At 37.8% G+C, this 25,234-nt stretch overlaps 1 protein-coding gene across 2 annotated transcripts in view; it reads right to left on the minus strand.

Annotated features, from left to right (window-relative positions):
- The window catches only part of LOC146458979 (mediator of RNA polymerase II transcription subunit 20-like), a 163,822-nt gene extending 146,116 nt beyond the window's left edge, over window positions 1–17,706 (minus strand). For both annotated transcript variants that reach the window (XM_085089888.1, XM_085089887.1), the window contains exon 1: window positions 17,688–17,706. The gene's annotated coding sequence lies outside the window, so the exon portion shown is untranslated. The remainder of the gene's footprint in view (window positions 1–17,687) is intronic.
- Between the last annotated feature and the right edge of the window lie 7,528 nt (window positions 17,707–25,234).

Consider the following 25,234-nt stretch of genomic DNA (forward strand, 5'->3'; position numbering starts at 1 on the left):
TCTTCATCTGAGGTTTCTAAAAATATGTATGGCTGCCTTGCTGCAGAGAAAGACTTCTTTTTTCAACATTGATCTTATCCACCAACAATTTACGGCTTTGGCTGAGTGGTGAGGAGACATCACTGTGCTGCATTGGGATTTCGGTTCGGGGGAATATCTGTTTATTAAATTAAACAAACTTGACAAGTGGCTTGATTGAGGATTCTAAAACAGCCAGTTTTAAATTCACACGGCAAGCAAACGCTGAACATGTCTTAAATGCTTTGATGTGAGATAGTCAACACGTTCGATAAATACAATCAATGTAATATATCAAATACGAGGAAGATTGTTTCCGAGAAGTGGGTCGAAAAGCGAGGCGTGGCCGAGTTTTGTTAACCAACTTAAAGGCTACAAAAGACCGCAATTCCTTTAATCCTGAATGAACTACATTCAAGTTTTTTTTTGTTTATTCCGAAAACAAAATAGGTCCCAAAGTCTGACATGAATACAGTCTATTTCGTGTTTAGACGACATTAGCTTTGTTCTTCCCCGATACACTCATAGCGCATGTAGCTTTTGTGTAAACCGGATACTCAATGAATTTTCTCGCCCAAATACGAGACTCTTTGAAGTTAAATTACTTTGGCTCGTTGTTTATAAATCATCTAAAATTTCATTTTATAATATTCCTGTAATAAAATTTACTGAATTTTTTTTAATCTTTCTGCAATCGCTGAATCAGTTCACCCTTGTAACACTCAGTTATTCAGAATAAAAACAAAGAAACCATAGGTTAAGTTGACTGTTTTCCGGCCGCCTCGGTTATTGCTATACAGAAAACACAGAAGACAAAAGGAAAACATATCATTGAATAATCAATTTTGAAATATATATCTATGTTGAATATTTTTTCGAGTATTCCACCCAAAGCTACATCAAGAAATATTCAGTCGACTCTTTGAGGCTTTAAATTCCTACTTTCTCATGTCATTATAATGCCTCTTTATTCGACAAAAAGAACGGAAAACTTTCTTTACCGGTAAAACCAGAAAAAAGAAAGAATAAAAAACAGAAAATACACGATAGTGGTATTATGAAGCACAAAAACTTACCTCCGGCTTTCCAATTAGAGGGGAAGTATCATTGGGTTTTAAAGCTCTTTTGCTAAACTGAAAATGCCACAACAAGCCCCAAAATAATTCTTGAACAACGTACAAGAGGAAATTATATTAATCAATTCAATTCTTGACAGGAACAATTCACGATCTTTTCAAGTGCATTTTAAAAACAAAAATGGGAGAACTTCAAAAACACTAGCCGAACATTTTTCAAGTTTCAATCCATTCCGACCTAGTCTGTCTATGCCCAGAGGCAATAATCGACAGTTGTCTTGCACTGGGATGGTAATTTATAATAAAACTAGACAATTGCGTTTCTTTTGTCTTTGTCGAGAGAAAAACCTGTTTGGATTTTGAAAAGACAAATGCGTGTGATCCCCTCCCGCTTAATCTAGGTATCTTTTCGCGTTTAATTAATCTTTCGTTATCTTTCCTAAACAGTCAGCGGAAAACATTGTTTAGAGCCACTAATGGACACGTTTTTGTTTATAACATTATCCGTGATGAGTAAAGAATTGAGAAAAAATTCGATCTATCTCTTAATTCTCTGTCAATTGTGCATTTGTTCTGACCATCATCCGAAGCTTATAGCAATAATTAAGCGTCCGATCGATTAGTGAATCAGTCTATATTAAATATTGAAATTTTTTTAATACGCTTTTCCTGGGAAAATAAAAGGCCCCCACATCATTATTTTTCATTCAATTCAAAACTGCCTCAGTTACATCTACCTGCGTCGTTCATTCTTACGTTTAGTCAGCTTTCAAACTTTGCAAGATGAGATGCCATTTTTTCCCTCCAACAGGACTTCAGAACCCGACGAAGAAGAATGCCCCTTTCTTTATGGATCAGTCTGGCGAAAAAGGTACTTAACAGATGATACGTGGAGAAATCTGGTTGCTCTAACAAGTGTCATTTCGACAGCTATTCTTCCGACTATTCTGCTAAATGCCTTGGTTGTAATAGCTGTGGCTACAAGACACCGACTGCGAACACCTTCGAATATCCTTCTCGCTAGCATGGCAGGAACAGATCTTTTCACTGGACTCATAGTGCAACCCATAGCTGTCGCGGTTCATTTGAAGAGAATCCTTAGTGATGGCCCGTTTTGTATCTTGGAGACAGTATTCGAACAACTCGTCCTTGCGTCTGGTGTTACTTCGTTTAGTCACCTCGTTTTAATAGGTATCGATCGCTTTATCGCTATCAAAAATCCCTTGAGATATCAAATCATCGTAACAAGACAGAGGATAAAAATTGGTGTGATTTGGGCTTGGGTCGTTACATTTTGCTGGAGAATCCCAGAGCTTATTTTGGTTACAATAGTCAGTAAACAAGAAGTGAACTTTTATAAGAAAATACTGAGCGTAATATTCAGTATTATGGGCATGCTTCACATTGTTGTTATAGCTTACATGTATGGTTATATTTATTCAGAGTCAAGGCGTCAGAAAAAACGCTTAAAAAACGAACAACTAACACAAGAAGAAGCCAGAAAAGTGAAAAAAGACAACAAAGCAACTAACACCGTTACAATCATCCTGGGTGTGGTACTTTTGACTTATTTACCTTCAATAATATGGACGGCAGTAATAGCTTCTTCAGATTACATGTTAGAACCGCGTTCTATGGCCATTGTATTAGGTTGGACCGATACTCTCGTTATCTTAGGTTCTCTTTCCAGTCCGCTGATTTACTGTTGGCGTTTTAAAAAGCTCCGCCACGCTTTCCTCGAGATGTTACGTTTAAGAGAGCCAAACAACCGCCAACCGAAAATAGAAATGGCTGTCATACGACGACATCGGCGTGAAGTTCCGCCTTCTACTGCTGAGGCGTTTTCATTGCCGGCTGTCAGTCAAGACCCGGTTTTGCTGTCATTCCGTCATTTAAACGCCGAAGAAATAGTTCCAATCGAGGAAAGTAATCCGCTATAACGTGCACACCTTGTAATTTTGTTTTCAATATTTTATTTATTTTTATAAATATTTTTTATAGCTCTCAGTTAGTACGCGCGGTGTGATTAATTTTGCTGGCCGTATGCCACTGTACGGCACGGTGTCAATCGAGACTACTAGATGCCTCGGGGGCCTTACAATTACCAGAAAACTCCCATACAATCATTTGCCGCGCAAATTTCCGATTTCTTTTGCTGGCTAACGACGTTTAACTCCACGAAAAGAATATTTTGCTAAGGAAGTTCATTTTATGAACTGTTTTGATCGCATAAAGGTTCACTTTCTATAATATATGTTTCAAAACATGAATCACTATATTTGTGAAGCAAAGAGTTTCCGTGGTCGTTTCTCTCCGTTTAAGGTTTTCAACTGAGATATGATTGGTGAAAAGAGCTTAACGCAAGCCTCATAGCAGTTATAGCTAGTGAAATTCATTTTGGACACACTAAGTTTTCTTGTAACATGGTAAATCTTATAACTGATAAAATCGGTCTTATTATCAAAAATAGTTTAAAAATTAAAGAACAACACAACGGAATTCGTGAAAATATCACTAAAGTTTTTATTTAGAGTGAAAAACGTGTGGCAGCAAATTTGTGCTCTGCTATCAATTATCCATTAACAGATCAAGAGGTACCCATGCATTTAGAGCGCTTCAGTTCTGTTACACAGCTAGTAAAAACAAAAGGTTAAAAACCACATAGCGCCAAATTTTGAAGGAGAACAATTGCGAGAAATCTTATTATTATTAAGTAAAACCAGGAGTAAAACAAAATAGCAAACCATTCAACGGGACACAAATTGTCTGCATGCATGCAGCAAAAAGAATTTCATTAAACGTTAACGTGGGTGGCCGAAGGGAGGGGAGAGAGAGTCGCTGTTAACTGATTGGTGTACAGTGTTTATATGTAAATAGCCCTATTTGTCAAATCAGCTAACTTATAATTTTTACATTATTTTATATTTTTCCGGTATTAAGAGTCACCTACCGTTGCAAAATAGTAGCCCATTTAACGCAAACGCGGACCTGAACTGTAATAAATCAGTTTTGTTTGGCCCGAGTTCAGACGCCGAACTTTTCATGAGCTGAACTTAACTCAAATTAAGGTCCGTCTAAATCGCGAAAATCCCGCCTTTTGATTCAGACGCCGAACTTAACTAGCTGAAGTCAATTTACTCGAAGCAAAACATGTACATTCTCTCCTACGAGAGACTGCATCTAAAATACGTTACAATAATTTACGCATTAGGTTCGGCTCATGAAAAGCTCGACGTCTGAATCAAAGCCGTTCCAAAGCCGAAATTCCCGGCTGAGCCGTTCCAAATTAAAGCAGCCGTTCTCAACTGATTCAGACGTCGAACTTTTTAATATGCACTTAACTGATTTAAGGTATTAGTTTCGGCTCGTGAAAATTTCGGTGTCTGAACTGGGCGTTAGTGTATTCTGTGCCGGTGACTACTTTTAGAATCCATATAAGAAAGATTATCGATCTATTAAACTTTACGTCTCATTTGACTACGAAGTGAACTTCTCAATTTTGGGATTATTTATCTTGAGGCTAGTTAAAACCGTTAGTATTATTGTTTCTTGAGTGGACTGCAAGTAACGTCACTTTCACATTTTACAACTCAGTCTATTGCACTCGATCTGGCTGAAGATGAGATCATTATTCATACCTCACTAACTACCAGGAACTAATAAAGAGCTGAGTACAAATTGTCAAAACTAATTCGTTGTGTCTTCCACAGAAGCTAACCAGAAATTGACACAATTTAACAATATCGTGATTTAAAAACACGAAGCGCTGACGGGTATTTGACCAGACTCGTTCCCAGTTCCTACTTATTCTTCGGTCTTCCTTAGGTGCTATGCGTTATTAGCAAATCGGCTTCTCAGCTAAGGGACTGGAAACGAGTCTTACATTTCACACACTTCTGTTGAACTTGAAGACGCTATTTTTAGTAACACATTGAAAATCAAAAAGTCGCTATTCGGTTGATAGCAGTCAAGATATATTGACCAAAATGCCATTAAAAGTCTATCAGAATGCAAAGAAACTATCCACGGATATTTTTGCCGACAGATGGCAAAATAAAAATGGGTTCAAATTTGAAAACGTCGGGCCGACGTTTTCCATTTTCGCTGTCGTAACGCACAAAAAAATCGGTTGTACTATATTTTGGTTCAACTTTTCGTCTCAGTAGAATCACTATTAATATTTCTTTAAATTAGCCATACTGAGGAATTAATTAACACAGTGTTCAAAGTTTAAATTTAGTGAATTTTTCCCCAAAATTATTATATCTCCTATGATACTGCCCCTTTGAATTAATTTGGTTGGTTATTTATAATAGTCTAAATTTCCAGTTAATCAGCTTATAATAATTCCTGAAGTGTATTAAAATACACTCGATCTTTTAATCTTTCTGCAATCAGTGAATCAATTTACCCTAGTGACATCTGTTTATTGCTATTCAGAAAAAACGTCGGGAGAAGGAAAATATATCATTGCATAATCAATCAGTTTGAAATATTTATCTATGTTGAAAAATGTGTTCATGTATTCCACCCAAAGCTGCATCAAGAAATATTCAGTCGATTCTTTGAGGCTTTAAATTCCTACAGTTCTCGTGTCACTAAAATACTTTGATATTCGATCAAGAAAAGCAGCGGAAAACTTTCTTTACCGGTAAAGCCAGGAAGAAATTTCCTTCTGGTTTCAACGGTAAAGAAAGTTTCCGCTCTTTCTGAAAAAAAAAAAATGAAAATATGCATAAGTGGTATTATGAAGGATAAAAGCTTGCTTCCCGACTTTCACTTAATCTAAGTGCTGTTTCGTGTTTAGTCAATATAATCTTCCGGTGTTTTTCCTATATAGACAGCGGAAAACGCCGTTTAAAAGCCACTAATGGCCATGTTTTGTTTATAACAATATCAGTGATGAGTAAAGAATCGACAAAATTATGGTCTGTCTTTTAACTTCCTGGCATTTGGGTATTTGTTGTTAAAATCATGAAAAACTCATCGCAAGACATAAGCGGCTAATAGCTGAACCTGTCTATTAATCTTCACTATCAAAATAAAACGCTTTTCTTTGATGAAAATAAAAGGCCCCCTACATCATTATTTTTCATTCAATTCCAAACTGCCTCAGTTACATCTGCCTGTGTCGTTCATTCTTACGTTTAGTCAGTTTGCAAACTTTGCAGGATGAGATGGCATTTTTTTCCTCCAACAGAACTTCAAACGCCGACGAGGAGGAATGCCCCTTTCTTTATGGATCAGTCTGGCGCAAAACTTACTTGACAGATGATACGAGGAGAAATCTAGTTGCTCTATCAAGTATCAGTTCGTTAGCTATTCTTCCGACCATTCTGCTAAATGCCTTGGTTGTAATAGCTGTGGCTATAGGACGCCGACTACGAACACCTTCCAATATCCTTCTCGCTAGCATGGCAGGAACAGATCTTTTCACTGGACTCATAGTGCAACCCATAGCAGTCGCGGTTCATGTGAAGAGAATTTTTAGTGATGGCCCGTTTTGTTTCTTGCAGACAGTTTACGAACAACTCTGGTCTGGGTCTAGTATTACTTCGTTTAGTCATCTCGTCTTAATAAGTATCGATCGCTTTATCGCTGTCAAAAAGCCCCTGAGATATCAAGACATCGTAACAAAACAGAGGGTAACAATTGGTGCGATTTTGGCTTGGGCCTTTACATTTTGTTTGATAATCGAAGAGCTTATTTTGTTTGCAATTGGTAGTAAACAACAAGTGTACTTTTATGATGAAATACAAGGCGTAATACTAAGTATTATGGGCATGTTTTACATTGTTGTTATAGCTTACATGTATGGTTATATTTATTCAGAGTCAAGGCGTCAGAAAAAACGCTTACAAAACAAACAACTAACACAAGAAGAAGCTAGAAAAGTAAAAAAAGACAACAAAGCAACCAACACCGTTACAATCATCCTGGGTGTGTTACTTTTGACTTATTTACCTTCAATAATATGGGCTGCTGTGACAACTTCTTCACGTAACACAACAGAACCGCACGTTATAGCCATTGTATGGGGTTGGACAGATGCTCTTGCTATGTTAGGTTCTCTTTCCAATCCGCTGATTTACTGTTGGGGGCTTAAGAAGCTCCGCCACGCTTTCCTCGAGATGTTACGTTTAAGAGAGCCAGAAAACAGCCCACCGAAAATAGAAATTGCAATTATACGACGACATCCGATTCGGCGTGAACTTGTGCCTTCTACTGCTGAGGCGTTTTCATTGCCAGCGGTAAGACAAGACCAGGATTTGCTGTCATTCCGTCATTTAGACGCCGAAGAAATAGTTCCAGCCGAGGAAAGCAATCCGCTATAACGGCACACCTTACAATTAATTTCAGATTTCAAATATATTTGTATCAATATTTATGCAAGAACACCTAGTAATTTGACCTATTATGGTAGAAGTTTAAAAAGAGCCAAGAGTCATGCTGTGGAATTAAAAGAAAGACGGGTGTTCAGTGAACTGTTTTATTTATTTTGTATGCACTCAGCGAAGTGGCGGGGTAATGGTCTACAAAGACAAAAATCCGATGTATGATTATAAAATTTCGATGCGCGTGGCTGTTCAGTTCTACTCTTGTTAGCCGTTTTTGAGCCCCTCCCACTACTAACAGCATCGCACCCTACCCTACCCCTCTAAAACAACAACAACAATAACTTGAAAAAACCAACCAGCAAAAAATCAAAACCTGATTCTGAGAAATCGGACGGTTTCTAGATTAATCCACAACAAGAGATAACTGATATTGTCTATCAGTTATATATATGAAGAAATATTCAGCCGATTCTTTGAGGCTTTCATTCCTACTTTCTCGTGTCATTAAAATGCCTCGATATTCAATCAACAAAAACGGCGGAAAACTTTCTTTACCGGTAAAACCAGAAAGAAATTTCCTTTTGGTTTTACCGGTAAAGTATTTTTTTCCGCGAATTTTGCGTTTAGTCAATCTTTCGGTGTCTTTCCTAAATAGCCAGCGGAAAACCTCGTTTAAAGCCACTATTGGCCATGTTTTGTTTAAAACAATATCAGTGATGAGTAAAGAATCAAGATAATTATGGTCTATCTCAACTTCCTGGAATTTGGGCATTTATTGTTAAAATTATAAAAATACTCATCACAAGTGCCTAATTGCTGAACCTGTCTATTAATATTCACTATTGAAATAAAACGTTTTTCATCGCTAAAAATAAAAGCTCCCCCCCCCCCCCCCTCCAACATCACTATTTTTCATTCAATTTTAAACTGCCTCAGTTACATCTGCATGTGTCGTTCATTCTTACGTTTAGTCAGTTTGCAAACTTTGCAAGATAAGATGGCACTGTTTTTCTCCAACAGGACTTCAGACCCCGACAAAGAAGAATGCACCTTTATTTATGGATTGTTTGGCGCAGAAGTTACTAGATCACACTAGATCAGAAGATGCTTCTGATTCCATTTCCACTTCTGTTGCTTCTGCGCTAGTGTGAACCAGATTTTATAGGAAAACCCATATTTTTCTTAGGGTCAGTAAACGGAGTGAAACGTACTAAAATAGCTTCCCTCGAGAAGGTGTGACATGGGCAAACGGAGGAGCAACTGAACAAACCAGAAACGCAAACAAATGCGCAAGCGGAAGAACAAGCGAAAGAACAACTTGATAGAAAACGAATTTTATGAATAGCCGAATAAACAGAGCTAACGATCAAACGCTCCCGAGCGCTCACCGGTGAAAACAAACGAACGAAAAAAGGAGTGACCAGATGAACAGCTGAACAACTGAGCGGACAGCTTTTTTGTTTGCCACCTCAAGTGTTTTAAAGGATCGATTTTCCGATATTTTAATGCAAACTTAGAGCCACATATCCTTTTGGATTTAATGAGAAACGGGGATATATATGTTATTAAACTTGTGTGAGGTGACCGTATTGGGAAGGTATTGGTCGAGTTTATAAACTTTAATAAACTTCCAAAAAAGGACAAGAATATATTTTCAAAAAACGGACCGAACAACAACAACAAAATGCTTTATTTCCTCCTTTCGGTCACATTACATTATATAGATTTTCCTGCTTGTTGCTTTCTAGTCAGCATGGAACTTTTTTATGTCCAAGCAGTGCAAGAAAGTAAAAACTCCCACATGACAGTTTGAACAGGTCCTATTTCATACGTTTAATTTAAAACATTTTAGCTTTGTTTTTTGTTAAAATTTAAAAACGTTTCCCCTTTTAAACATGCGCTTTAACCGCAAGCGGTCCATATTAGCGGTCTGTAAAGGAAAATTCGGACCGCTCAGGGAACCAATCAGAATGCTCCTTTTCCGCGAGGACCAGTTCAGCTAATTGTAAAGGATTAGAGTTTGCATTAAAATATCAGAAAATCGATCGATCCTTTTAAACACTTAAGGATGCAAACAAAAGGGCTTTCGCTCGGTCGTTCAGATGTTCATCTGGTTTGTGAGTTCATTCTTTCGGTTTTTCGTTCGTTCGTTTTCACAGGTGAGCGTTCGAGTTTGATCAGTTGTTTCTTCGTTTGCCCAGTTCTCCTTGCTATTCATGGGCATAAACATGTTACAAACAACTAAATTTAATCAATTAAAAGCTGTATAAAACATTACGAAGAAATTTGTTCATCAGGTTTTAATTATCCTCGTAACCAAATATTTGTCTTCGGAGAAAACATCTGCTAAAATCGATCGCGTTCTCCAATCTGATTGGTGGATGAAAATGGTCCGATGCGAGTTGCGTCAACCATTTTCACTGTTGCTTTGTAGGCGCGTAGACGCATGACTTACGGCAAGATTAGTCTTGATACTTTTGTCCTTCTGGGCAAGTAGTTTATTGTTTGTATGTTAACGTTTAATTAAACTGCGACAACTTTTTAAAAACATACATGGAGATCAAGGATCTAACGCCTGGAAGGTTTACGCGTCTTGCTGTTCAGTGGGTACGGGAGCATCGCCTGAAGCCAATCAATCAATTTTACGTATGAGAAAACCTGGGTAGTAAAGCATTGAGTTGCCGTTTGAATTATATTTCGTGTTGAAGTCATATAAATGACTCGGGCCAGATCAGATAAAAACAACTTATAATTAACTGTCTATAACAAAGGAGATTAAAAGACTTTATAGCTTTAAAAATTGTAAAGTTAAACCGTCATTTCGCCGCTATTTAGTTCTGTGTTTCAACATTTGTATTTCCAATTTATTTAACCTACGAAGTAAGGTGTGGAACCTTAATAATACAGTAATGGCAAGTACGAACTCTTCTTCTGCAGAGGCCGGACTGTTCAGGTACAAGGAAACATTAGTTTGATAATTTACTTAATTAAACTGAATAGAATAACAACTGGTATCTCAGACACGTAGGGCCAGCTGTGGTACCACAGTTTTTATACTAGTGATCAAAGAGATTCCCCCTGAAGTTATTTAAAACTTTCCTCCTCGCCGTCATACGTTTACATTTTCTTCCTTCGTGTGTTTTTCATTGTTTAACGTTTCTTGAACTCTCTACCTGGTCTATTCACTGTGCCTCTGACGAGAAAGACAGACCTTCTGGGCAGACGAATCAGTTTTTGCTTTTGTTAATCTATGCTGTTTCTTGTTTTTCTTTTGAGTGAGCTCACTAAAATACGTGCATAAGATTATCGTTATTTATTTAACATTTTAGCAAAAAGAACTAAGGCCAATTCGTTTCTCAATCATTCCGAAAGGATATGTGCCTTAACGGTTACATTAAAAAATCAGAGAAATAAAAGCTTTTAACCGCTTATGGGTGCAAACAAAAGAGCTTTCCACTCGGTCGTTCAACTGTTCATCTTGTTTCGCGAGTTCGTTTACTCGGTTTTTCGTTCGTTCATTTTCATCGGAGAGCGCTCGGTGGGCCATTTTATCGTTAACTCGGTCATTCGGCTATTCGTTTGCTCACTCGGTTGTCCGTTCGCTCGTTGTTCTGCTTACGCCCTCGTTTGCGTTTCTGGTTTGTTCAGTGTCCCAGTTCTCCTTTTTATTCATTGGCATAGACATGCTATAAACAATCGAATTTAATCTATTAAAAGCTGTTTTAAAACATTAGGAAGAACTTTCTTCTTGTTTTAATACTTATGGCTTTCATGCTTTAGTGAAAGTCTTCTTCTTTCAACATTGATCTGTCCCCCCAAAAATTCACGTCTTTGACCAAGTTGTGAGTATTGGACATGACTGTGCTGGATTGGGATTTCAATTCCAGGAAGATCTGTTTAAAATTAAAAAAAAACTTGAAAAGCGACTTGATTGAGGATCTGAAACAGCCAGTTTTAACTTCAAACGGCAAACAAACGCTTAACATGTCTTAAATGCTTTGATGTGGGACAGTTAACACGTTCGATAAATACAATTAATCAGAAAAACTAACGCGGAGAGATTTCGACGTTTCGATGACATCCTGTCATCATATTCAAGAAAATGAAGAAAATTTACATAAGTAAGTAGACAAAACTAAACTGACAACAATTCACTCAATCTTATACGATAAATACAATCACTGTAATATATCAAAAACGAGGACGAGAAGTGCGTTCAAAACCAACGCGTAGCTGATTGAGTTTTTTAACCAAAGTCCCAAACTCCGAAACTCCAAAAGTACTCAATTTCTTTAATTCTGAATAAACTACATGCATTTTTCTGTTCATTCCGAAACAGAATATGTCTTAAAAACATGAATAATACCATCTATTCCGTGATAAAACCACATTACCTTTCCTTGTCCGCCTCTACACATTCATAGAGCATGTTTGCCTGTATCAGAAGCTTATACCAAGGCATAAGCGTCCGAGAACGGCACCTGTCTATATTCCGTACTGCGAAATAATTCGCATTTATTCGGAAAATAAAAGGCACCACACATTATAATTTTCATTCAGTTCCAGAATGCCTCAGTTACATCTACCTCGGCCTTTTTCGTTCTAACGTTTAGTCAGTTTGCAAACTTTACAAGATAAGGTGGCATTTTTATCCTCCAACAGGACTTCAGACCCCGACGAAGAGGAATGTCCCTTTCTTTATGGATCAGTCTGGCACAAAAGTTACTTGACAGATGGTACGCGCAGAAATCTAGTTGCTCTAACAAGTATCACCTCGATCCTTGTTCTTCCAACAATTCTGTTAAATACCTTAGTTGTAATATCTGTGGCTACAAGACGCCGACTGCGAACACCTTCCAATATCCTTCTCGCTAGCATGGCAGGAACAGATCTTTTCACTGGACTCCTAGTGCAACCCATAGCTGTCGCGGTTCATTTGGAGAGAATCCTTGGTGATGGCCCGTTTTGTATCTTGGAGACAGTTTTCTTACATCTCGTCCTTGCGTCCGGTGTTACTTCGTTTAGTCACCTTGTTTTAATAGGTATCGATCGCTTTATCGCTGTCAAAAAGCCCTTGAGATATCAAAGCATCGTAACAAGACAGAGGGTAAAGATTGGTGTAATTTTGGCTTGGGCCTTTACATTTTGCTGGAGAATCCCAGAGCTTATTTTGTTTGCAATCGACACTAAACTAGAAAGGGACGTTTATAATAAAATACTGAACGTAGTATTCAGTATTTTCGGCATGATTTACATTGTTGTTATAGCTTACATGTATGGTTATATTTATTTAGAGACAAGGCGTCAGAAAAAACGCTTAAAAAACGAACAACTAACACAAGAAGAAGCCAGAAAAGTGAAAAAAGACAACAAGGCAACCAACTCCGTTACAATCATCCTGGGTGTGTTACTTTTGACCTACTTACCTTCAATAATATGGGAAGCAGTGACAGCTTCTTTAGATATCACAATAGAACCACACGTTATGGTCATTGTATGGAGTTGGACAGATACTCTCGTTATCTTTGGTTCTTTTTCCAATCCGCTGATTTACTGTTGGCGTTTCAAGAAGCTCCGCCGCGCTTTCCTCGAGATGTTACGCTTAAGAGAGCCAGGAAATCGCCCACCGAAAATAGAAATGGCTGTCATACGACGACATCAGCCTGAAGTTCCTCCTTCTACTGCTGAGGCGTTTTCATTGCCGGCTGTCAGACAAGACCCGGTTTTGCTGTCATTCCGTCAGTTAAACGCCGAAGAATTAGTTCCAATCGAGGAAAGCAATCCGCTATGACGTGCACACCTTTTAATTTTGTTTTTAATATTTTATTGATTTTTATTAATATTTTGCTATAGCTCCCAGTTAGTACGTGCGATGTGATCGCTTAATTTTGCTGGCCCTATGTCACAGTATGGCCCGCTTAATTTCCCTTAACTTAAACTAGTTTCCTTTCCCGCGCGCCCGATTACAACGGGAAAAAACTCTGTCCGTGACGTGACTTACAGTCGGAATTCGAAATCGGTTAGTGAGCGGTATTTATGCAGGAACACCTGATTTAGCAAATATGGCTAGTTTAAAATGGGTCATTGTTGTGCATTTAATTGGCAGGGTGTCAGTTGCGACAACGTGATCCCCACCCCAGACATGGATGGATTTGCCTCGAGGGCTTTACAATTACCAGAAAACTCTTATACACTCATTCCGGATTTCTTTTGCTGGCTGACGACGTTTAACTCCACGTCGATGAAAAGAATGTTTTGCTCGGTTCAAGTTTATATAAACTGTTTTGATCGCATAAAGGTTCGCTTTCTATAGTATGTGTTTCCAAGCATCCATCAACTGTATTTGTGACGCAAAGAGTTTTCGTGGTCGTTTCTCACTGTTTAAGGTTTTCAACTGAGATACGAGTGATGGCACGAGCTTAACGCGGGTAAGTGTTGCAGATATTGACGTATAGCTGGTAAAATTTTGTTTTGGAAACACTAAGTGTTCTTGTGACATGGTAATCTTATAACTGATAAAATCGTTCTCATTATCAAAAATGGTTTTAAAAGTCAAAGAACAACACAACGGAAGGAATTCGTGAAAATATCTGTAAAACTTTAATTTAAAGACAAAAACGTGTGGCAGCAAATTGTGCTCTGTTATCAATTATTTATTAACAGATCAAGAGGGACCCATTAAGAGCGTTTTCCGTCATACAACTAGTACTAAAGAAAAGGTTGAAAACCACAAAGCGCCAAGTTTGAAGGGAGAACAATTGCGAAAAATCTTATTTTTGTTAAGGAAAACAAAATAGCAAACTATGCAACGGGGCACAAATTGTCCGCATACATGCAGCAACAAGAATTTCATATACACGTGGATGGCCGAGGGGAGGGGAGAGAGAGTCGTGTTTTAATTGATTAGTGTGCAGTGTTTATATGTAAATAGCCTTATTTGCCAAATCAGCTAACTAATAATTTTTACAGTAATTTATTGCATTTTCTTTCCGGTATTAAGAGTTACCTACCGTTGCAAAACAATAGCCCATTTAACGCAAACGCAGAACTGAACTGTACTAAATCTATTGTTAGGCCCGAGTTCAGACGCCGAACTTTTCATTAGCCGAACTTAACTCAAATTAAGGTCGGTCCAAATCACGAAAATGCCGCCATTTGATTCAGACGCCGAACTTAATTTATTCGAAGGAAAACATGTACATTCTCTCCTACGAGAGACTTCATCTGAAAGACGTTATAATAATTTATGCGTAAGGTTCGGCTCATGAAAAGTTCGACGTCTAATAAAAGCCGTTCCAAACCGAAATTCCCGGCTGAGCCAGGCGGGAAGAACTATGAGCCCCTCCAAATTGAACAAGCCGTTCTCAACTGATTCAGACGTCAAACTTCTCATGTACTTAACTGATTTAAGATATTTGGTTCGGCTCATGAAAAGTTCGGTGTTAGAACCGGGCCTTAGTGCATTCTGTATCGCTGACTACTTTTAGAATCCTTAAATTATAAGAAAGATTGTCGATCTATTAAAATTTACGTCTTATTTGATTACTTCTCAGGTTTGGGATTATTTATCTTGGGGCGAGTTAACACCGTTTGTATTATGGTTTTTTGAGTTGACTGCAAGTAACGTCACTTCACATTTTACAACTCAGTCTATTTCACTCGATCTAGCTGAAGATGACATCATTATTCATGCCTGACTAACTACCAGGAAATATTTTTCATGATAAAGAGCTGAGAACAATTTGTTAAAACTAATTCGTTGTGTCTTTCACAGAAGCTAAACCAGAAGTTGACGCGATTTAACAATATCGTGATTTAAAAACACGAAGCGCTGAAGGGTATTTGACCAGACTCGTTCCCAGTTCCTACTTATTCTTCGGCCTTCCCTAGATGCAATGCGTTCTCAGCAAATTCTTCTCAGCTGAGCGACTGGGAACGAGTCTTACATTTTTCACACTTCTGTTGAACTTAAATTAATTTGGTGGTTATTTATAAAAGTCTGAATTTCCAGTTACTCAACTGACAATAATTCATGAAGTGTATTAAAATGCACTCGATCTTTCAATTTTTCTGCAATCAGTGAATCAATTTATCCTAGTGATATCTGTTATTGCTATTCAGAAAACACGTCGGGAGAAGGAAAACATATCATCGAATTATCAACTTTGAAATGTTTCTCTATGCTGAAAAATGAGTTCATTTATTCCACCCAAAGCTACATCAAGAAATATTCAGTAAATTCTCTGAGGCTTTAATTTTCTACTTTCTCGTGCCATTAAAATGCCTCGATATTCAATCAACAAAAGCGGCGGAAAACTTTCTTTACCGGGAAAACTAGAAAGAAATTTTCTTCTGGTTTTACCGGTAAAGAAAGTTTTCCGCTCTTTTTGAAAAAGAAGAAAGAAAATGTGCATTAGTGGTATAATGAAACATAAAAGCTTTCTTCCCGACTTTCACTTAATCTAAGGCCCAGTTCAGTCGCCGAACTTTTCAGGAGCCGACCCTAATACCTCGAATTAAATACATGAAAAGTTCGGCGTCTGAGGCCTGCTACAGACACCACTCCACTCATGTGCCGAACCTAATTTATTTAAGTTCGACTCTGTAGCGACTTAGGAGCGACGACGGATTCAGACGGCGTATTCTCTGCCGCACCAAATTCGTTAAACCTTGCAGAAAGAAGTAAACAATTTTCACTGAGACGGAAAGTCAGGAATTCAGTACAAACATGTGGCTGATCTGGTTTAGTTATTGCGAAATAACAATCGGTGATTCTAAATGACTTTTTCCGATAGTTTTAGCTTTAAATTCTACATTTCGAGTCAGGATGAAAACAGCAGGTAAAACAGATTCATGGCAAAGAAATGCTCTCTAAATAAATCACAAAGCCTGGCGAATTGAAAGCCTAAAGACGAGAGTCAAGAGAATCAAGCCACCGTCACGCTTGTACTTACTTTACCGTAAAGTAAGTCACGCATGCAGTTTTAAAAAACTGCATGCGTGACTTGTCATAAAATAGAGCTTTGAGCCAATCACAATCGCCAGCAAACAATGGGTAATTTATGCATCAGGTTCGGCACATGAGAGGAGCGGCGTCTGAATCAGCTGCTGCTCCAGTGTCGCAAAATGCGGCAGCCCCCGTCGAACTTAGCGATCTTTGCCGCACCAAATTAAAACTGCCATACCAAACTGATTCAGTCGCCGCTCTTTTGCCGGACTTATTTCATCAATTAGGTTCGGCATATGAGTGGAGCGGCGTCTGGATCAGACCTCAATCAGTTGAGAGCGGATGTTTCAATTTGGAACGGCTCAGCCGGGAATTTCGGGTTTGGAACGGCTTTGATTCAGACGCCGAACTTTTCATGAGCCGAACCTAATGCATAAATTGTTATAACGTATTTCAAATAAAACAAAATAAAAATCAAAAAAAAAAAAAACGCTAACGTTTCGATTGGTTTTGCTTCAAGTAAACTAAGTTCGGCTAATTGAGTTCGGCGTCTCAATCAAAAGGCGAGATTTTCGTGATTTGGGCCGACCTTAATTTAAATTAAGTTCGGCTAATGAAAAGTTCGGCGTCTGAACAGAGCCTAAGTGCTGTTTCGCGTTTAGTCAATCGTTCGGTGTCTTTCCTAAATAGCCATCGGAAAACGTCATTGAAAGACACAAATGGCCATGTTTTGTTTATAACAATATCAGTGATGGGCAGTTGTTGTTAAAATAATACAAAGCTCATCGCAAGACATAAGCGCCTAATAGAAGAACATGTCTATATTCACTATCGAAATAAAACGCTTTTCTTCGCTGACAATAAGAGGCCCCCCAAATCATTTTTTGATTCAATTCCAAACTGCCTCAGTTACATCTGGCTGCGTCGTTCATTCTTACGTTTGGTCAGTTTGCAAACTTTGCAAGATAAGATGACATTGTTTCCTAACCTAAACTGGACTTCAGACTCCGACGATAAAGAATGCCCCTTTCTTGATGTATTTGTCTGGCGCAAAAGCCGGTTACTTGACAGATGGTACGCGGAGAAATCTAGTTGCTCTATCAAGTATCAGTTCGGTAGCTATTCTTCCGACTATTCTGCTAAATGCCTTGGTTGTAATAGCTGTGGCTACAAGACACCGACTGCGAACACCTTCCAATATCCTTCTCGCTAGCATGGCAGGAACAGGCTTTTCTCTGGACTCGTAGTGCAACCCATAGCTGTCGCGGTTCATTTGAAGAGAATCTTTAGTGATGGCCCGTTTTGTACCTTGGAGACAGTTTACATGCAACTCTGGTCTGGGTCTGCTCTTAATTCGTTTAGTCACCTCGTTTTAATAAGTTTCGATCGCTTCATCGCTGTGAAAAAGCCCTTGAGATATCAAAACATCGTAACAAGACAGAGGGTAACAATTGGTGCGATTTTGGCTTGGGCCTTTACATTTTGTTACACAATCTCAGATCTTATTTTGTTCGCAATAGGCAGTAAACAACAAATGGACATTTATTTTGAAATACAAGGCGCAATACTGAGTAGTCTCGGAACGCTTGGAATTGTAGCTATAGCTTACATGTATGGTTGTATTCATTCAGAGTCAAGGCGTCAGAAAAACCGCTTAAGAAACGAACAACTAACACAAGAAGAAGCCAGAAAAGTGAAAAAAGACAACAAAGCAACTAACATCGTTACAATCATTCTGGGTGTGTTACTTTTGACTTATTTACCCTCAATAATATTTACTGCTGTGACAGCTAAGCCTTCTTCTCATAACACGATAGGACCGCACGTTGTGGCCATTGTATTGGGTTGGACAGATACTCTCGTTATGTTAGGTTCTCTTTCCAATCCGCTGATTTACTGTTGGCGTTTCAAGAAGCTCCGTCACGCTTTCCCCGAGATGTTACGTTTAAGAGAGCCAGAAAACCGTCCACCAAAGATAGAAATGGCTGTCATACGACGACATCGGCCTGAAGTTCCCCCTTCTACTGCTGAGGCGTTTTCATTGCCGGCTGTAAGACAAGACCCTGTTTTGCTTTCATTCCGTCATTTAGACGCCGAAGAAATAGTTCCAATCGAGGAAAACAATCCGCTATAACGTGTACACTGTAATGTTTTTCAATATTTTATTCATTTTTACTAATATTTTTTATAGCTCTCAGTTAATACGAGCGGTGTGATTGGTTAATTTTTTGGACCGTATTTCTATGTACGGCCGGATTAATTTCCCTTGAGTTGAACTAGTTTCCTTTCCGCGCGCCCAATTTCAACAGGAAAAAACTCTTTCCTTGACTTACAGTAATGAATTGGAACTCGGTTAGTAAGAGGTATTTATGCAAGAACACCTGATTTAGCAAATATGGTCAGTGTAAAGTGGGTCATTGTTGTGTAATTAATTGGCACGGTGTTCATCGAGACTACGAGATGGCTCGGGGGCCTTACAATTACCAGAAAACTCCCAAACACTTATTTGCCGCGCAAATTTCGGATTTCTTTTGCTGGCTAACGACGTTTAACTCCACAAAAAGAATATTTTGCTCAGGAAGTTCAACTTATGAACTGTTTTGATCGCATAAAGGTTCGCTTTCTATAATATATGTTTCAAAATAGCAATCAACTGTATTTCTGACGCAAAGAGTTTCCTTGGTCGTTTCTCACTGTTTAAGGTTTTCAACTGAGATATCAGTGATATGGCACGAGCAAGTGTTGCAAATAGTTCTATTTAGTGAAATTCATTTTGGACGCACTAAGTTTTCTTGTAACATGATAAATCTTATAACTGATAAAATCGGTCTTTTTATCAAAAATAGTAAAAAATTAAAGAACAACACAACGGAATTCGTGAAAATATCTGTAAAACCTTGATTTCGAGAGAAAAACGAATGGCAGCAAATTTGTGCTCTACTATCAATTATTTATTAACAGATCAAGAGGGACCCATTGAGAGCGCTTTCTGTAACACAGCTAGTACAAAAGAAAAGGTTGAAAACCACAGTATGGGCGCAAAAGTTACTTGACAGATGGTACGCGGAGAAATCTGGTTGCTCTGACAAGTAATGGAGAGAGAACAATTGCCAAAATTATTATTATTATTATTATTATTATTATTATTATTATTATTATTATTATAACTATTATTTTTATTATTATTATTATTATTATTAATATTATTATTATTATTGTTATTATTATTATTATTATTATTATTATTATTTTTATTAATATTATTTATTATTGTTATTATTATTTATTATTAATATTATTATCATTATTATTATTATTATTATTATTATTATTATTATCATAATTATTTTTTTATTATTCGTAATATTATTTTTTATTATCATTATCATTATTATTATTATTATTATTATTATTCGTATGATTATTTATTATTATTTATTATCATTATTATTATTATTATTATTATTATTATTATTATTATTAAGTAAAACAAAATCGCTAACCATGCAACGGGACACAAATATTCTGCATGCATATAAAAGTGGGTGACCAATGGTAGGAGAGCGAGAGTCGTGTTTTAATTGATTAGTATACACTTTTTTATGTAAATAGCCTTATTTGCCAAATCAGCTAACTTATAATTTTTACAGTAATTTATTGCATTTTCTTTCCGGTATTAAGAGTTACCTACCGTTTCAAAATAGAAGCCCATTTAACGCAAACGCAGAACTGAACTGTAATAAATCTTTTGTTAGGGCCAAGTTTAGACGCCGAGCTTTTAATGAGCCGAACTTAACTCAAATTAAGGCCGGTCCAAATCACAAAAATCTCGCCTTTTGATTCAGACGCCGAACTTAACTAGCTGACTACTTTTAAAATCCTTAAATTATAAGAAAGATTATTGATCTATTAAACCTTACGCTTTATTTGATTACTAAGTGAACTTTTCAGGTTGGGAATTATTTATCTTGAGGCTAGTTCAAACCATCAGTATTATGTTTTTTCGAGTTGACTGCAAGTAACGTCACTTCACATTTTACAACTCAGTCTATTGCACTCGATCTGGCTGAAGATGACATTGTTATTCATGCCTGACTAACTACCAGGAAATATTTTTAATGACAAAGAGCTGAGTGCAATTTGTCACAACTAATTCGTTGTGACTTCCACAGAAGCTAAACCAGAAGTTGACGCGATTTAACAATATCGTGATTTAAAAACACGAAGCGCTGAAGGGTATTTGACCAGACTCGTTCCCAGTTCCTACTTATTCTTCGGCCTTCCCTAGATGCAATGCGTTCTCAGCAAATTCTTCTCAGCTGAGCGACTGGGAACGAGTCTTACATTTCACACACTTCTTAAATTAATTTGGTTGGTTATTTATAAAAAATTTAATCAGTTAATCAGCTTGTAATAATTCCTGCATTAAAATACACCTAATTAATCTTTCTGCAATGAGTGAATCAATTTACCCTAGTACTTATAACATACCATTATCCAGAAGAAAAACAAAGCAATAAAAGCCTTTAGTTGTCAGTTTTCCTTCCGCGTCTTTTATTGCTATTCAAAAAACACATCGGGAAGGAAAACATATCAATAAATAATCAAGTTCGAAATATTTATCTATGCTGAAGAATATGTTCATGTATTCCACCCAAATCTACATCAAGAAATATTCAGTCGATTCTTTGAGGCTCTAATTTCATACTTTCTCATGTCATTAAAATGCCTCGATATTCAATCAACAAAAACGGCGAAAAACTTTTTTTACCGGTAAAGCCAGAAAGAAATTTCCTTCTGGTTTCAACGGTAAAGAAAGTTTTCCGCTCTTTTTGAAAAAAAAAAGAAAAGAAAGAAAATGTGCATTAGTGGTATTATGAAGGATAAAAGCTTGCTTCCCGACTTTCACTTAATATAAGTGCTGTTTCGTGTTTAGTCAATCTTCCGGTGTCTTTCCTAAATAGCCAGCGGAAAACGTCGTTCAAAAGCCACTAATGGCCATGTTTTGTTTATAACAATATCAGTGATGAGTAAAGAATTAACAAAATTATGGTTTGTCTTTTAACTTCCTGGCATTTGGGCATTTGTTGTTAAAATCATAAAAAAACTCATCGCAAGACATAAGCTCCTAATAGCTAAACCTGTCTATTAATATTCACTATTGAAATAAAACGCTTTTCTTTGCTGACAATAAAAGGCCCCCCCACATCATTCTTTTTCATTCAATTCCAAACTGCCTCAGTTACATCTGCCTGTGTCGTTCATTCTTACGTTTGGTCAGTTTGCAAACTTTCCAAGATAAGATGGCATTGTTTCCTACCCTAAACAGGACTTCAGATCCCAACGAAGAAGAATGCTCCTTTCTTTATGAATTTGTCTGGCGCAAAGGTTACTTGACAGATGGTACGTGGCGAAATCTAGTTGCTCTAACAAGTACTACCTCGATCCTTGTTCTTCCGACTATTCTGCTAAATGTCTTGGTTGTAATAGCTGTGGCTACAAGACACCGACTGCGAACACCTTCCAATATCCTTCTCGCTAGCATGGCAGGAACAAATCTTTTCACTGGACTCATAGTGCAACCCATAGCAGTCGCGGTTCATTTGAAGAGAATCCTTAGTGATGGCCCGTTTTGTATCTTGGAGACAGTTTACATACAACTCTTGTCTGCGTCTGCTCTTAGTTCGTTTAGTCACCTCGTTTTAATAAGTATCAATCGCTTTATCGCTGTTAAAAAGCCCTTGAGATATCAAAACATCGTAACAAGACAGAGGGTAACAATTGGTGCGATTTTGGCTTGGGCCTTTACCTTTTGTTTGAGAATCTCAGATCTTATTTTGTTCGCAATAGGCAGTAAACAACAAATGGACATTTATTTTGAAATACAAGGCGCAATACTAAGTAGTTTCGGGACGCTTGGAATTGTAGCTATAGCTTACACGTATGGTTATATTTATTCAGAGTCAAGGCGTCAGAAAAAACGCTTACAAAACGAACAACTAACACAAGAAGAAGCCAGAAAAGTAAAAAAAGACAACAAGGCAACCAACACCGTTACAATCATCCTGAGTGTAATACTTTTGACTTATTTACCCTCAATAATATGGGCTGCTGTGATAGCTTCTTCTCATGACACCATAGAACCGCACGTTATGGCCATTGTATGGGGTTGGACAGATACTCTTGCTATGTTAGGTTCTCTTTCCAGTCCGCTGATTTACTGTTGGCGTTTGAAGAACTTCCGCCACGCTTTCCTCGAGATGTTACGTTTAAGAGAGCCAGAAAATCGTCCACCGAAAATAGAAATGGCTGTCATACGACGACATCCGATTCGGCTTGAAGTTCCGCCTTCTACTGTTGAGGCGTTTTCATTGCCAGCAGTAAGACAAGACCCGAATTTGGACGCCGAAGAAATAGTTCCGGTTGAGGATCCGCTATAACGTGCACACCTTACAATTTATTTCAGATCTTATTTATTTTTATCAATATTTATGCAGGAACACTTTATTTGGCATATGTGGTAGTTTAAAAAGAGTCGCGAGTCATGCTGTGGAATTAAAAGAAAGATAAGTGCTCAGTGAACTGTTTTTATTTATTTTGTATGCACTCAGCGAAGTGGCGGGGTAATGGTCTCCAAAGATGCAAATCCGATGTATGATTATAAATTTTTGATGCCGTGGCTGTTAAGTTCTGCTCTTGTTTGCCATATTTGGAGCCCCTCCCACCACTCACAGCATCGCACCCTACCCTATCCCCCTAAAACAACAACAACACCAACTTCAAAACTCATCACGCAAAAAAATCAAAACCTGATTTTGAGAAATCGGACGGTTTTAGATTAATCCACAACTAGAGATTATATTGCCTACAATGCTCTTTGACCAGAAGATTGTATAGGAAGAGGTCACCAAGTGATAACGATTGAAAAATTTTGCTTCCTGCGGAGTTTTATCATTGTGAGATATTTTCTTTTACTTACAATATTATTCACTCGGCCCGTTTATTGTTTTCTTTCAGGAAAAAACTCAATGTTAACACTACCTACAACTTTGAGCCGCTAAAAGCCTTTGTATGATTTTCCCGCATTTCATACAAACACAGCCATAGAGTTTGTTTAGGAGATTGCAAGAGCAACAATAATAATAATGATTTTTATAAACAGGAAGTTACATGTCTGTTCTAACCTTGGCAGGTCTCATATAACATATCAATGTTTTGTCCGCCTCTCCTATTAGTTTCCACTTACTTTCATTTGCTTGTACGCCATGCAAAACCAAGCTCATCTTTGTGACGAGGGGGAATAGTAGTTGCAAAAAATTTTCCTCTTCACCATAATGAAATGGTACAACGGCCGTCTGGTCTTAATAAACGACCAGATAAGCCGCATTTCTTCCCGGGATTGCATCGAAAGGAGCATTTCAATTCAGTCCAGTCTCGAGTGCAATCACGGTAATCTGACTGAAATATTTGAGTATGCAGTGAAACAACCTCGTCCCCAGGTTTTTGGCGATCTTCAAAATAGCGGTACAGGGAAGACCCTTGGGAACACGCCTTAATAATACTCCACGAACCATGGATTACTTTGAGACGACACATCTGAATTTTGCCAGGCTCTGTTATATTTTTTACAGGATCAAACATCGCTGTTTCATTATCTTTTTATCGAAAAAAAGTGTTGCGAAGAGTAGCGAAGGCCCAATCGAGTGTGTCACGTGACAAAATACGTTCAACTGCCTTCATTGCGGACCCCCTTGGGACCGCGAGTTACTGTAGTCCGTAATAGCGGGAATTTATTTCAGTCAAGCGTCTGTAATTTATTTTTGCCGGGGCTCTAGTTCCTGTCCGTATTATCGAGGTGTCCGCAAGGCAACAGTTGTCTGTGCTCCCCGATTCGTGGAGTTTTTTTCTTTTCTTTTTTTTTTTTTCTGAGTGTTCAACGGCTACTCTGTACCGCCATTTTGAATATCGCGAAGACCCTGGGCACGAGGTTGGCAGTGAACTTTATACACTTCCAGTTGTCGCAAGTCAGAGTGTCACGCAATCATCTGAGGGTCGTCGAATACTCACTACTCGTTCAAGTCGTGAAATCAATCGTACAACGCGTACGAGTTGTATGGCCGCTTATGAGTTTTACCAGAAGGGTTACACTTGCATGGTTCGATTGGTGCTAGTTTTATACGTAATACTTTCCAGTGTATTTAAATGAAGTAGTTCTTTAGTTCAGGATGGGAATTTATAGGGTTTTTTAGCGGCTAAGTAGGTCTTCTCAACTTGTTCGACTTGTATACGAGTCGCAGGACTGCTGTAATTCAATCTCATTATAGACATTTAGAGTTTTACTGAAGCCGGATTTGAGCAGACTGAACAACTGGATGAGCAAACGGATAGCCGAATCATCGAGTCAGTTGACGATCAAACGATCCACCGAGCGCTCGTCGGCGAAAAGGAACGAACAAAAAACCGAGTGAACGAACTCGCGAAACCAGATGAACAGCTGAACGACCGAGTAGAAAGCTCTTTTGTTTGCAGCCATGAGCGATTAAAAGGATCGATTTTCTGATATTTTAATGTAAACAAAAAACACAGATCCTTTCGGAATGAGTGAGAAACGAGTTGGCTTTAGTTCTTATTGCTTAATAAGCAATGATAATAATGATAATCTAATGATAATATAATGATAATCTTATGCACGTACTTTAGGGAGCTCACCAAAATTTTATAAACATCAGATCAATGGAGAAAAAAAAAGTCTTTCTCTATGGCATGACTCTCGATCATTCCGAAAGGAAACGTGCTTTTAATTAAGTTTGCATTAAAATATCAGAAAATCGATACTTTTAAACACTTATTTCCGT

The sequence above is a fragment of the Pavona decussata genome, unplaced genomic scaffold (genome assembly GCF_977016875.1).
Source record: "Pavona decussata unplaced genomic scaffold, jaPavDecu1.1 SCAFFOLD_223, whole genome shotgun sequence".
Classification (NCBI taxonomy): Eukaryota; Metazoa; Cnidaria; class Anthozoa; order Scleractinia; family Agariciidae; genus Pavona; species Pavona decussata.